Below are 14797 nucleotides of genomic sequence, written 5' to 3' on the forward strand. Positions count from 1 at the left end.
ATAAATTCTTTTTCCACTACAAATAAATTATTAAATGCATTTACAAGCCGTGAGTTGATGAAAAATAAAATAAAATAAAAAGTATAATGGGCACAGCTGTTTGAAATGGTATTATTTTTTGTTGTCATAATAATAATAATAATAATCATAATAATAAAAGCCTCTAAATCTTTTCCTTGTATAAATGTATCCATTTCCTTCCCCAGCATCTCAGTGAATGAAAGTTTGACCAATAAAATTTATCTGGAATGTCACTCCTGTGTGCGTCAGTAAGGATCAGGAGAGATTAGTGAAGAATCTGTATGTGATTCAGTGCTTACTACATTGTTAGCTTCTCAGGGAAAGCAGGATTCTGGGTCATAGAAAAGAAAAGGAAATAGAACTTTGTTTTCTCTGAAGAGTGGTATCTTGCGTATGAACAATGCTATTACCTCTCTGGCAGCAAAACTACCAAGAACACTATAAAAAGATTTACATATTGTATTTACCATGAAAACCAAGTCTCATAGAAGTGCTCACATAAGTGTTGTATTTAAAGGATTTCAAAGAAAATTTTTTCAAGATCAAGGCTACAGATACCTACATAGTTGTCAGATACCGGCTCTTGTTGTACCTACCACAAATACTGTGCTCAGTAGTCCATCTCCACAGGAAAAAAATACTAATAATTTTACCACTGGAAGTCAAAGAATTGACTAGATTGGAAAAGACTTTCAAGATCACCAAGTTCAAACATCAGCCTGATGTTCTGTGTCCCATCACTAAAACCTGTCCCTAGTGAAGCATCCACACATCCCTCCTGGAATGGGGACTCCAGCAGCTCCCTGACCAGCCCATTCCAATGCTTGACCACCCTCTCTGTGCATAAATTCATCCTAACGTCCAATCTAAACCTCCCATGGCACAGTTTGCGACTGTTACCTCGTCTCCTATCGCTTGTCACCTGAGAAAAAGAGACCAGTGCCCTTCTCATTGCACCTTCCTTTCAGATTGTACGGAGCAACGAGACCTCCCCTCATCGTTATCTTCTAACTAAACAACCTCAGTTCCCTCAGCCACTCTCATTAGTATTATTTTCTAGTCCCTTCGCCAGCTTGTTATTCTTCTCTGCACACAATCCTTGTAGGGAGGGGCATCAACTCAACACAGCATTTGAGGTGCAGTCTCACTCACAGTGTCTGCACAGTGAGACATGTACTCATGCATAAAGCTTTTCAGGAAAAGAATTCAACCACATCAGGTACACACTCTCTGTTAATAGCCTGTTAGGGTGATGGGTATTGATTAAAAATCCAGAGAAATAAAACTAGCTGGTTTAATTTTCACAAATGTGAAATATACAGATCATTAGTTGAAGAACCATACCGTTTTTTCTCAGTGTTTACTTCTTACAAATAATGCATATTTTCAGCTTATGCTTATGTTGAATTTTCTTTGCTGGGGAGAAAGAGCTGTTGTACAAATAACAGAGTGTAGGTATTTACTCAGCAGTCCATCCAAAATGACCTGATTAAGGTGAAAATTTTTCATTGCAGCAGCTTTCCATTGGTGCATTAGAGGATTTGTGGTGAAAGATGTTTCTTTTTGCAGATTTATTTTAATAAGAAACAAAAACACCTTCTAAACCCAAATACTCAACCATGAAATCACGTTCTTTTTAATTCCAAAATGCTCCATAATGCCTACTGAGTTGTACAACTGAGATGCTTCTGGCTCCTGTTCTATTCAGGGACCTGTTTTCCTATCTGGACTTAATCTCCTGTGACCTGCCACTATCTCAGCTTTATGGCTATGGACATAACCTCATCTCTGATGAATTGAGGAAAATACAGTCTAATAATGTAGCTACTCAGGGGAATGAGAATATGAATCACTCAAACTTTAATATCTGTGAGGGCCAAAAGTTTGTATTTAAAGCTCCCCTGGAAAATTCTTCTCTGCTAAGGAAAAAAAAAAAAAAAATCAGAAATATTTTTAATTATTTCTAGGCAAGTCAATCTAATTTACTTTTGTATAAATACAGTGACTTTCTTCCTTTAAATTAGCTTAGAATTTTATCTGTGTGTAAACCCAGCGATGTGTGTGAAAGGCTTAGGCTGAGGTTTGTGTAGAAGCGACTTCATCTGGTAGGACGAAGTCGGGGGGAGGCAGTGGGGTGCTCAGGCTGCACTGGAGATGTTGGTTTGCTTAACCAATACTGTGTTTGTATGATAAGATTTTTGTTGATGGCTTTATTAATCCTTTCTCCCAGTTGGTAGCATTTGAGACAAAGCATTTTTTACACATGAGTTGTGTGTGTGGCATGGCCTGTGCAACTGAAATTCATCTGTGAACTACTGTGTCAGCTTGACATCAATTACTGTCTGTGGCTCTAGGATAGGTCTCTTCAAGCATCAAACAAGAAGTTGTATTTCAAAGCCTTGAAACCAGCAGCATGTCTGAAAGCTCTCCAATTTGGATAGAATATTCTCAGTTTAGACTGCTTAATCAATGCTCTGACTTCACTTCATTGGCATACAATAATATAAAAATAAAGCTTCTCCATTAAAAAATTGCTTGTCATTTCCAGTCTAGCTGCAAAGGTCTGTGCAGTCATGTCTGCCGATCTGCTAAATCTTTATGCCTCCTCCTCTTTGGAGAGTCATTAAGCTTAGAAGAAGTCTAAGCCTCTCCAGGGCTGATAGAATGGCTTGTTTTAAAACATGTCAAAACTGTTGGACAGCAGCTTGTTAAAAACTTCCACATTATGGATCATTCTGATTGACTGGCCATAAATTAATGCCAGTTCTGTTGTTATTTTTAACACATGTTGCAAAGATACTTACATGTCATAACTGAGCCTTTAAGTGTGGGCTGGCACAGGTACTTAATGAATGTAAGCTCTTCTATTTTTATTTTTATTAACCTGCACTCTTCTATACAATCTTATAGTAAATAGAAATCTGAATAACAATTCTTCAGTGTAACTATAAGATGTTAAGAGGCTGATTTCCAGATAGGCTATTCACCCATGTTTTCATTGGCTTTAGCTCAACAGTGTCACTGCTTCTTAATCTTCCATTTGTGCAGGGTACACCACAGCCCTGCAGTTAACTCACAGCCCTGCAAGAGGCTATTAACTACAAGTCAGCACTGTACACCAACGCTTAAGGCCAAATCACTTTGACATTTGTTTATATCCACACAGAGAGTAAAGGATGAGTGTGCCCTACACCCATCATGAATCTAAGCACGTTGCCAGAAGCTAGTGCTTAAGCCATGGAGGTGGCCAGATGTATCCCATCATGCCTTTATGTTTCATCTGCTTTAAGATGGTATCCTGTGACTTGGAGTGGGTATGGAACAGAGTTTCAGCGCACATGACTTCTTTCAATGAGGCAGGTAGACACAACACATGGGAAACCATGGTGCTAGAATTCACCCGAGCTCAAACATGAGAACCGCTTATTCTTTTGGTGGGCACAGGGAGCAGGAGGTAGAGAAGAGGGGAGCAACACAATCATCCCTTCTCCCCATGTAATTCAGAGTCATTAGTTCCCAACAGGGAGAAAGGTAACTGTTCCTGTCCACAGGAAGAGCCTTTTGCTCTCTTCCTTTGTATGCACCAAGTGAGTGCATGAGCCATGTCTTTCCTCTCATTCCCCTCTATTATACCACAAAGATGGGCTATCACCTTCTTTTATAACTGGACTGCCAGAGTTTATAAGTGAGGGTTCAGGCCAAATTCTGTCAGAATGTGAATTGATATTTTATTAGCACCAAAGAGAATTGGACCCTAGTGTCCAAAGACAGATTTTAGGTATTTTTTAAGTCTATGGTCCAAGTGAAGTTTTGACCTAGCAATTCACAGAGAAGAATGACATTTCTGTTTTCTGTCTTGTATGCTGTATATACAATTTGAACCTTTTACATTTATTATACTTTGAACTTTAAGTATTTCCTGCAATTTCCAGGAAGACATTATTTAAAAAAGAGAAATAATCTACTGGCCAAGAATTATATGTAGAGATGATTTGGCAGTTTATTCTGAGTAATGGAGAAAGTCCAAAGGGGGAAAAAAATGAATCACAGTCTACTTGGAACAATTTTCAAGGAAGAAAAAATGGGAGGAAAATCATCAGAAAAAAATGACATGCAATTCACTTTGATATAACTTGGGATTGACAGATTTTGAACATTTCTTAATCTGACTTGCAGGTGATCTTGAACATTACTTAATCTGACTTGCAGGTGATCTGTTGCCAGAATAAATAAATTTCAGGAAGTGCCAAGGCTGCTCAGCCATTTACTGTGATATCACTCCTACATAAGGAACTTGTATCACCAGCTTTCTTCAAGTATCTTCTCTATTATGGTAAGTAAGATGAATGATTTTTTGTGTCGAGAACTTTTCTGTGTCAGGAGTTCTAGAGAGTAAGAATGAGGTGAGTTCTGGAAGGTCCAGCTCCAGTCCTAGATTTTGCTGGCAGAACTAGAATTTTAGCATAGGCATGTTAAACATACGTAAGGCTTGGTATGGCTCTGGATTAACGACAGTTGTCAGTATCTGTAGCTTGTATTTTTTTCATTCTTATGAAGTGTGAGTAAGATATGCTGAGTGTGTAAGATTTTTCTACTCTTCTTATTACCTGACATTAATTTTTTTAATTGTTGCACCTGTACTTGCAACTTTCAAATCAGTCAGTCACATCTAATCATTCAAAAAAAAGAGCCCCATATCCAATAACAAAAGCAAACAAACAAAAATCCATTGATAATTCCGACAACTAAGCTTTGGAGTAGAGACCTAATTATGTCTTATTGAGCTTGATCCAAAGTTCAATGAAGTAATTTGGAGACTTTCAATTAAAGTTAATCGACTTTAGAACAAAGTTCTTTCTCAAGCACACTGATTTAGCAGTACTGGGTTGCAAACAGTTACCCTATCTTCTATCAGCAACATTACCCACAGATATTAGGGGTGCATTCAGTGTTCTTTTTCACATTGTTTCTGGTAAAACTGTTGCCTAAGTTGATGATGCCCTTATGGCCATATAGAGGGCATGGAAAAAACTTTATGTGCTGGGTACCCATTTACGTGGCAGTCACCAAAGGCTGCAGGTTTCACTCCTTCTGGCTTCACTGCAGAGTTTTCATCAGAAGTGTCAACATTAACAAGATTTTAAACTGCAGGCGAATATAGAACATCATTTGATCCTGGCAAAGAACTGTTTGCCTCAGCACTTGCAGGATAATGTAGAGTAAGCAGCAAATCATTGATGAATTTGTAATGCAACACCAGTCCCAGGAGTGCTCAGGCAAAATTGCTGCAAAGAAGAAGGAAAGACACCAAAAGTGATTAAATGCAGAGATAGATTCAGACCTTGGGAGACCTCCAGGGAGATTCCTTCAAGAAAAATAAAATAAATAAATAAATAAAAATGAATGAGTAAGATAAAGGAAAAAGAAAATGAGGTATAGAATGATGTGCTTAACTCTTTCATTCTGTCTATTCTGCCTTAGTAAAAACCGGCAGGAGCCAACAAGTGATGCATGTTTATGGAACATTAACTGGTCTGGAATAGCCCTTGCAGTTACTCTAATTTTATGTGTGTGGTACTGCGACCATGGATTGTCATCCACTCTTCAAGTGAAACTTTTTCACATCATACCGGGCCATTAACTCTCATCACTGTTAACCGTCCTATTTGCTTTTGCTGAAGCAGAGATAATTAATAAACATATGCTAAAATCTGTGTCCACAGAGCTAGGTATTTAATCTTTATTGGTACATTTAAAAATGCAACAAATTCACTAACAATATCCACCAATACTAAATGGAGATTAGAGATCTTCAGTGGAGTTGCACTGTTGTCATAATGGTACAACACATTTATCAACATGGACTTTTGGTCCTTAGAATAACATTTCAGTGAAAGAGTGGAAATACTGGTACTTGGAATGTCCATGCTCATTTTTCATCTTTACTATATATTTATACCCTCTGAACATGGGTGAGTCTCTCACGGACCAGACATTAATGGGCTGACAGTGATTTTCTTGTATGCCCTACCTGCTTGGATAGTCTGCTTTGTGATGGGTCTTTATGATGGGGTTTCCTAGTGTATTTCTGTACCTAGGAAGTAGTGTTCCAGTTCCCTTTGGTGTCTCGAGCTTCTTTAAGTAACAAATTTAAGATGGTTTCAGATAATGACATAAAGATAAGGAAAACAATCTCCCTATTGCATTAGCAATCCCCACAGTATTCCACTCCCTTTGTAAATTTATTTTAGAGACTAAGCAAGGTTATGCTGCAATATGAAATACGGTGATCTGTTCAGATAAATGTAGTTGCAAAGCTCTGGCTAACGTTTGCATAAAGTTGAGATTAGAGAGTACTTTCCACCTACTGATAACAAAATTAGCAAGTCTACATACCAAAAATAAATCCTTACTTAAGGGAAACAAAGCAGCTTCTAAGTGATTGTTCTGAAAATTTCAGTGTCATCCGAAGCCATTTCTGTTGAATGTTGTGTACTTGAAATGTTATATCCTACTTTTTCTTAAATATGCTTCTCTATTGTTTAAGTGTAAGATGTCTTTTACGTTGCTGCGACTGTTGTTTTGGAGGTAGATAGGGATGATTGTTGAGGGCAGCATAAATGGGCAGAGAAGCCCATATATGGGCAATGAATCCCCTGCTTGTTTTGTGACAAATAGGTACCACACAGCTTTTCAAATCTGTTATAAAGCACATGCTGAAAAGGATTAGGCAGGAAGGAAGAAGAGAACCTACTCTTTTTTTTCCCTCCAACTCACAGGAAAAAAAACCCCAAAAGTTATCTCCTGGGCATAACCTTAGTAAAAGGCAATGCCTTGCTGACAGAGAAGCATATTTAGCACCATGATTTCTTGGGAGTGTTTGCACTTGTTTTCTGAGAAATACATTTAGCCTCTTGATAACACTAGATGATTGCATTCTGCCCTGTGGGCAGATGTGCACGTAATAGATGGTGCCTAAGGCATATCTGCCCATATTTGGTGGACTCCCTTTTGTTAACATGACCAGATAGATTAGTTTTATTACATTAACTGTTGAGAACAATCTCTCCTTAGTGTCAGAAATCAATACCTTATTTATAATCATGCAGATTTTAGGTATGCACCACTTGCAATAACAGTAATGATTTTTTAAATGTATGGTAAAAATAATGCATCACTTTTCCCTGCTGTTGAATATACTTTAAAATTGGTGGGCCAGTCATAATTATTTTGAAAGAATCTATTTTTAGTGTTGTTTCAAATGATGTAAATTCAAGGAAAATGAATTTGCTGGAAATTGCTTTTGCTTGTCTGGGTGTCTGTGCAGGCTGTATGAGAGTCTTTCTCTGTACTCTCAGCTGAGACTGAGGCAAGGTCATTTTCCTTGAAGTTTTGTTGTTAAGGCTCCAGATCAATACAGATGTTGTGTTTGCATGTATTCAGGTACATGAGTAGTCTTTCTGGAGCCTGTTAGAAAAATCCTGACACCATTGTTGTCAATGCTGAAACTTCCATTCATGCTGGTGAGGCCAAACTGATCGCATTTTTCAGTGGCATGGTTTTGCAGAAGGGGAAAGAAATAGTTTTGGGTTTATTTGTTGTTTTTCCAGTGAATTGAGGGTAGTCTGTATTTTAAGGTTTTATAACAGATGTGGTGCAAGTAGCTGTGGAGAAATGTCAGAAATAATTATTTCAGTTTTGTAAGAGTCATCTGGCTTAGTAATACCAGCTCTATATTTTGTCCTGACTGCTTTTACATTATATATTAATGATAACTATATTACTATGTTGACATGAAATGTCATCTGAAGTGGCTTCAATATCATTTAGATGCAATTCATATAAAGCTTCTTACTTCATCAAACTAAAACCATTCTATGATATAAAAATTAACTGACATCACTATCAGAATGCTTTTGTTTTAGATTCCTGAATCTGTTTTCTTCAAGACATTTGTTTAATAGGAAATTCTGAAGTAGTGGAGTCCTTTCTGATATAGAGCGTAATCAAATTCTGAAGGGTCAGGATTTTCTGCAGAACAGAAATTTCTGTTTTGACTATCTCTAAATGCAGCCACTTCTTAACTCAGTGTATTTTTTTTTAACCAATGCAATGGAAAGCTGTGCACTAAAATGCTATGCAAATTTAGAGCTTAGCGGTCTATTCTTGTTATTCTTGATCAAAATGACATGAACATATGATCATACTGCTGGTCAAATATATTGTGCCCCACATCTCATATTTTTTTTTCAGAAGATAATGGCCATTTTTATGGTTGTTTTTACTTAGACACTCCTCCTCATTTCTTGGTGACAAGATCTTTTAAATAGAATCCAAGCTTTCATACAAAATAGCATGTTTATTTTATCCTCCTCCTGCCCTCAGAAAATGATTTCATGACATACAGTCACAAATAAGTCATAGTTTTTGTACTAAAAGCTTTTGCATTAGACTGATGTGCAATTCAGCTTCTTTTCTTCATTCTTTTTTTGTTGTTGTTGTTCCTATTTATTTCTTAATTTCTTAGTTGCCTTAAGTTCTTGGCAGGCTATAGTATACCAACAACATCTCTTTATGCACTTGTCTGTTAACTTTACCTACAGAACCGCAATGTTTGTTTTAATGTCACTTTAATGGCGATTGACTGGGATTGTCTCTGACTTTACATTACTGCATACAAATATAATGCCCTTGGGTTAAGTGGAATGCATCCTTCTTTATCCTTGTGGCTGGAAAAAAAAAAAAAAAAAAAAAAAGAAAAAAAAAAAAAAAAGAAGAAAAGATTTTTGGACATGTAATTGCATATTGAAAATGTTAAACCCTTGGGTAATATAAATACCTGACTGGTGATAACATCCTCAGAAGGTTTCAGCTTCTTTCCCATAATATCTGCATTATAAAAAGTTTTGTTCAGACAGAGTCATGCAAGCCATTTGTTTGAACGGGGCTGATTGTGCTATAATAACTATCCCCAGCTGTTTGATGGGAACCTTTCTCATACAAGCTAAGTGACAAGTAGCAACATAAACCTTCCTTCACTGTTGTACTGGACTTTGAAAATCTGCTAAGATCAGGGAGGGCAAAGGAAATCAAGGACAGGCAGGACACAAAAAATAATATTTAAACGCATCATAAGCGGAAGCAAACCTAGTGAGTTTTGCATTTAAATGAAATTTTATATACTCACAGGAAGCATCATCTATTGGTTAAAGTATAGAACTGGGAGCTGAGCAATGCTGCTTCTATTCTTGGCCACAGCGCTGCAGATTTTGTTCCAAATAGGGAAGAGCAGAGGTCAAAAATATACCTATATAAAAGAGCTTTCCATTTTTAATAATAGCATGAGATAAGGCCATATCCTGGAGCATTAAAGAGAATAAGAACTTTGATTGTAGATAAGATTTTTATGAAAACCAGCTCAGAATTTCAAAAAAGGGACAGATCAGAGTTAGATGAAAATGGGTATGAGAGGAAAGTCATATTCAATCTGAAATCATGTGAACAGAGGTATGTAAGTATAGTATAGGGTCAGCAAATATAGAAAGTACAGCAGGTAGCACTGGCACAGTAATTAGTTAATAGGTCATAAGATGTCTGCATCTCATCCACCCACAAGATTTCAGTAGCACTGTAGCATGGGATGTCAAAAGCCTCTTTCTATATGGGTATAAAATCACTTATGGAGAGAGATTTGCGCAAAATTTGTAGTAAAATTTATGTTGTCCTCAGGATTTGTGCTAGCTCCTGAATGGGAGTGAATTCAGACAAATTCATACCCAAATTGTGCTCAGATGCACAGGCTGAGCACAGGAATGTTTGACTGCAATTAAGCAGATATGTAGCCCTCATTTGATGTCTCCTTGCATACCTTCATGCCATCACCAGGTTCTCTACATCCCTGCAGTGTTTGGGATCTTATCAGTTTAGCTGTTAATTTACAAAGACCAAATTAATGTCTCCTAGATTTCTCCTCTGTTAAAGGCAGCTGCTCTGTGTTCTAGATTCTGGAGCTGAAGATACTTGGATGTGCTGCAGGTAAAGGTGTATGTCTTCGCAATTACATAGATGCAGGACAACTTTTCTCTAAAATGAGCATCGGATGTAGTTTAAGTTTCTAATTTTAAGGACATCAATGTGTGTTTTAAGTCTTGGTCCTCTACAAGCCCAGCATGTCTTGCACTTCAGGTGTGTTAGGATTTCAGACTTAGAAATGAATGCCTCATATGCAGGATGCAACGTAAAAGTCATTATTTGAGCACGGTGTTGACAACCTCTGTTTGATCCAAAGGCATTTGTCCAGTAGGGAGACCCTGTTTCAACTCACACCTCTGTCTGAATAGATGTGAGTAGATACAAAGTTGCTTGCATTTTCTACTTTGCACAAGAGCAGCTTAAAGAAAAAATTATAAAGTTTTGAGAAGAGGTAATGGGTGAGAAAGTTTGGGCTTTCTTTCCCTTAATTAAAACTGTTCCAATTTCTACAAAGTGATTAAATACTCACTAGATTCAAGAGAGATGGAGAGAGAAAGGAAGTGTGAATGAATGAATGAATTGCACCAAGGAGTGGAAGACATGTCGTCAAATACCTTCAGACTTTGAAGGATTGGAAGTCTAGATCTGAAGTGAGAGCTCCAAGTATGTTGGAGAGGATCTTGTCTGTGTTTTGTGAGAAAGGAACGGCTTAAGTGTCTGTCTTCAGGAGAGCATTTGTAACTGTGAATTGCAAGAGAAATGGCAGCTGCAGCTTAGAATGGTAGCTGAGAATAGTGGGATAACAAATCCCTTCTGTCTCCAGCACCACCACTTGGCCAGCCTCAGCCAGTTGCCCTTCCATTTGTCACATTCTGAGGCACCTAATTGGGCTCATACAATATATAATAACACATCAGTATCCAAGTCAGGATAGGGATGCTGAAGCATTAAAGTATCAAGGAATGTGTGGCTTTCTGAGCATACAGGCCATTATACTTTCTACATCAAGAATTGCAGTGACATCTGTAAACTTCTTTGTGAAGCTATTTAAAATCACTGAATGAAAAATGAAATGGCAGTAGTCCTCCAATTCAGAATGGATTAAAAAGAGAGGCAAGGTTTTAGGGGAGAGATTATCTTTTATTAGATCATCAGCTATATTTGAAGAAGCAGGACAGTTTTCAGGAATGAATCCCTCTCCGTTGTAATCATGATCACTGCTCATTACCACTAGATACTGCAAAAAATATCAAACTGCTATTTGTCTCTATCTTTCTCTATCTTCCTCATTATATTGCAGCAATTTATTTTTTTCATGTTATGGCAGGAAGTTTTTTTTTTTTGTTTGTTTTTGTTTTTTTTTCTGATTTTGTGATTATTCTAGTTCATCATTTTGCCTGAAGTACAAATTTCAGAAGCTGGACTGTGCTACCTTTACAGCTCCAGGGACTTCTTTGTAGCAGCAGAATACCCATCTGCCCTGTTCCATCTGGTTTCCACTTCTACCTCTGCCACCCGAAGGCACAAATGCAGAGAGGCAGGCCCAGCATTTTGCAGCTTAGCATTCATACAAGTATGGAGTGTAAATGTAAATGATAAAATATTTAATAGTTAATTATTGTATTTCAAAGGGCTGTAAGAACAGCTAATGCACATTATATTGAAGTTAAGGTACCCCACGGCATTTGTATTCATGGCTAGAAAAAGTTTTCTCATGAGGGTTAAAAAGAGGAGGGAAGTTAAGGACTTCTTAATCATGTGTTTCTACAATTATAGTTGTTTTTTGGTGGAAAGTCAATCTGCATTGTCTGTCTCTATGCCCAATCTCCTGCTCTTCTTTGACTTCAGCATTTATAGTTAGGCATCCATTTATTTATGCAAATGCTCTGCAGAGGGACCAAACGTTCATTTTGTGTTTTCTCTTTAAGATCGTCACTAGCTTTCAGAAGTCAAGCATGAAGTGAGATTTCACTGAGGTTTGGCTGTAGCAATCATAGTAAAGTGGAAACTAATGAAAGACATCCTCAGGACCCAATCCAGTTTTACATCTGTCCAAATCCAGGGGGCTCTGACAGAAGCTTTTGTCTCTGGCTGAGTCTTTAGACAGGGCTCAGCTACTGAAATGCTACTGTACCCGTGTATTTTTTTTCTTTCAAATAGTTTTCTTAAATTTTTGTTCATTTTGCTGTTTTCAGTAAGTCTTTTCTCAACCCCAAGTTCATGAATATACTGGTTCTATCCATATGAATCTAAACTGGGACAAGCTAACACCTGCACCTTCTGCTATGAGCTCAGTAAGATAGTTAAGGAGTAAAGCATTATCCACATATATGAACAAGAGTAATGACATCTTGGCCTTTTGTTTTCCCCTTTCCTTCCCGATTCTTCTAATAAATATACAAAATATTAGGGTTGCTTCAGGTAACTTTGTAGGTCTGAATAGAAAATTAAGAATTGTGAAGAGGCAACTTGAAAACTACTGGTGAGAATACCAGGGCATAAAAAGTCAATTAGTTGCAAGGCATTGGGATTTTGGGAAGAAAGTATCATAATAGTACCACATAATAGCTCCATTATAGAACTATAGATTCTTCGTAGAGCAATGTTAATGAGCTCCTTTAAAACTTCAAGGAAGGTTACAACAGTCTAGACTCACTTGCTGCCTTAGTCTAATTTAGGCACACCTTGATGTTTCTGCACTCACTTGATGCTGAGTAATGAAGGAAATTTCATAGCCCACTAAATGAGCAAATGAGTTTAGGAAATGTATTAAATTTAATAATAATTAATAAAAACCTAAGTATATCATAAAATTAGCTAGAATTACAAAATAAGCTATAATCCAGTAAAGCAAAATAAGGTAAAATGCAAATAAGTAAAAATAAAATATGACATTTAAGGGTGGAAGATACCGAAACATTGTCACTTTACATTTGTTTGCTTTTCAGAAATTATTAAATTGAGGTTTTAGGAGTTGAGGCAAAATGTATTGGCTCCCAAGTCTTTCAGGAGCAAGACATGGTTGTTTATTCTACTATCATTACAAAGAAGCGTGAATGTACAAAATTTCCTGGTTATACTGAATGGTCTGAGCTCAGATAGTGTCACCAGTGGAGCCCCCTGCACCCATTCTTCCGCCTCCACTCCATTCAGATATGCTGCTACATGTCACCAGAACATATTAAAATGTAGCACATTTCTTAAAAGCTATTCAATTCCTTCTCATTTCTGTAGGTGCATGAAAAATGCTTTTGTTGGCTCAGGCATTGATAAAGTAATAGCAATTTCTGCAAGCTTAACTATTCAACTTCATTACCTACGTGGAGAAATTTTATGGGACTGGGCAGGGAAAGTGAAACTGAGGAAAGTGTATTGCAGTTTACAGTTAAAAGAACTTGAAATTAGCATAGAATAAAGAAGAAAAAAAACATAACACACAACACTCCTGTGTATAGATACTGGCAAACTTTTATTTATTATTATTATTTTAATTATTATTATTTTTTTTTTTTCATAGAAATGTCCCTTTCTTTCCCTTTGCAGAGGATTTCAGTGAGCAGCCCATAGCCCTCTGATAGACCAGCTGCTGCTCCTAAGACATCTGTAAAACTTTGCTAAGAAAATCAACTCTTTTGAGTAAACTGTACGGAGCTGAACTGAAAACTAATACTATATGGTACTTCTTCTACTGCTTAGGCAATTTTTTTTTAATATCACGATTAGGGTTCTAAGGACGACCTACCATAACCACCATAAAGTCAATAGAAAAACTGCTTATTTCTTCCAGAGACAGGATCAGCACTTCTGTCTGTTGGGTTGTTTTTGTCATTGCTGTTTGCGTTTTTAATTATGGTATGAAAAGTGCATAAGAAGATGCTCAAATGGCAAGGACTGGAGTTTCCTAACATGATCATTCACCAGACAAGAAGCTCTGGAAACTGGAACTTCTGAACACTGTTGCTGCGCTTTTCCATTGACTGACTGTATGACTTTTGCACACTGGCTTCCACTGGAAGCTTCAGCTTTTTCGTTGCTAATCTATTGTTAAGAGTTTGAAAATAAATATGTGAAATCAATTTCTTTTCTTTCCTGTACCCAGCAGCTGCAAAATTTCAAATTAAGTATCTTTGGGGGTACTGAAATAATGCTTGAAGGCAGCAAAGCAGGAATTTCTAGGCCTGCAGTCAGAACTGCCTTGGCCAGAAAGAGAAAAAAGAATTGCATGCAAAGATACATTCACAAAAGCATTTCTCCTCAGAATAATAAGATATTCTTTCGGGTACAATACAGTGTAGAATAACTCTGCTGTAGACAACACTATCACTGCAAGAGAAAAGCTGAGTTTGGCTCATGAGGAGCAGAGATCTTTCCCATTTTCCCTTATGGAAACTGTCATTCACAAGGAGGCACAGGGAGGAAAAAGGAGTAACGTTAAGAAAAAAAGAAGGTATACGAGTGGGAGGCTGCCATGGTGATGACCAACCTTCCACTGCTTTAAGTCCTTAAGTGTGTTACACTCTATATTCTGAATTTAATTATGGTGCTGGAGTTTAGTGCTAATAACACTGCACAGTTTTATCTTCTCTCTCTGTCTGATGTACATCTAATTAAAATAGGCATTAATTAATATGTGCTGAACTTTAGGTGATTAAAGTATTATAAATAATATATTATAATTTATAGCACATGGATCATTGTAAAACAGTTTAAATTAATGTCACCATCTAAGATGTGACAATTCTTGAATGCTTTGCCTGGCAGGGAGCAGAGCAGTGTAAAGTGACTGCCCACATCTCCATGTCCC

At 37.2% G+C, this 14797-nt stretch overlaps 1 long non-coding RNA gene across 2 annotated transcripts in view; it reads left to right on the forward strand.

Moving 5' to 3' along the window:
* Positions 1–14797, forward strand: part of LOC116652891 (uncharacterized) — an 87642-nt gene that overhangs the window by 13637 nt on the left and 59208 nt on the right. For both annotated transcript variants that reach the window (XR_014942881.1, XR_014942882.1), the window contains exon 2: positions 4231–4354. This is a non-coding gene — a long non-coding RNA (uncharacterized LOC116652891). The remainder of the gene's footprint in view (positions 1–4230; positions 4355–14797) is intronic.

The sequence above is a fragment of the Coturnix japonica genome, chromosome 2 (assembly GCF_054131305.1).
Source record: "Coturnix japonica strain WE chromosome 2, WE-NBRP24, whole genome shotgun sequence".
Classification (NCBI taxonomy): Eukaryota; Metazoa; Chordata; class Aves; order Galliformes; family Phasianidae; genus Coturnix; species Coturnix japonica.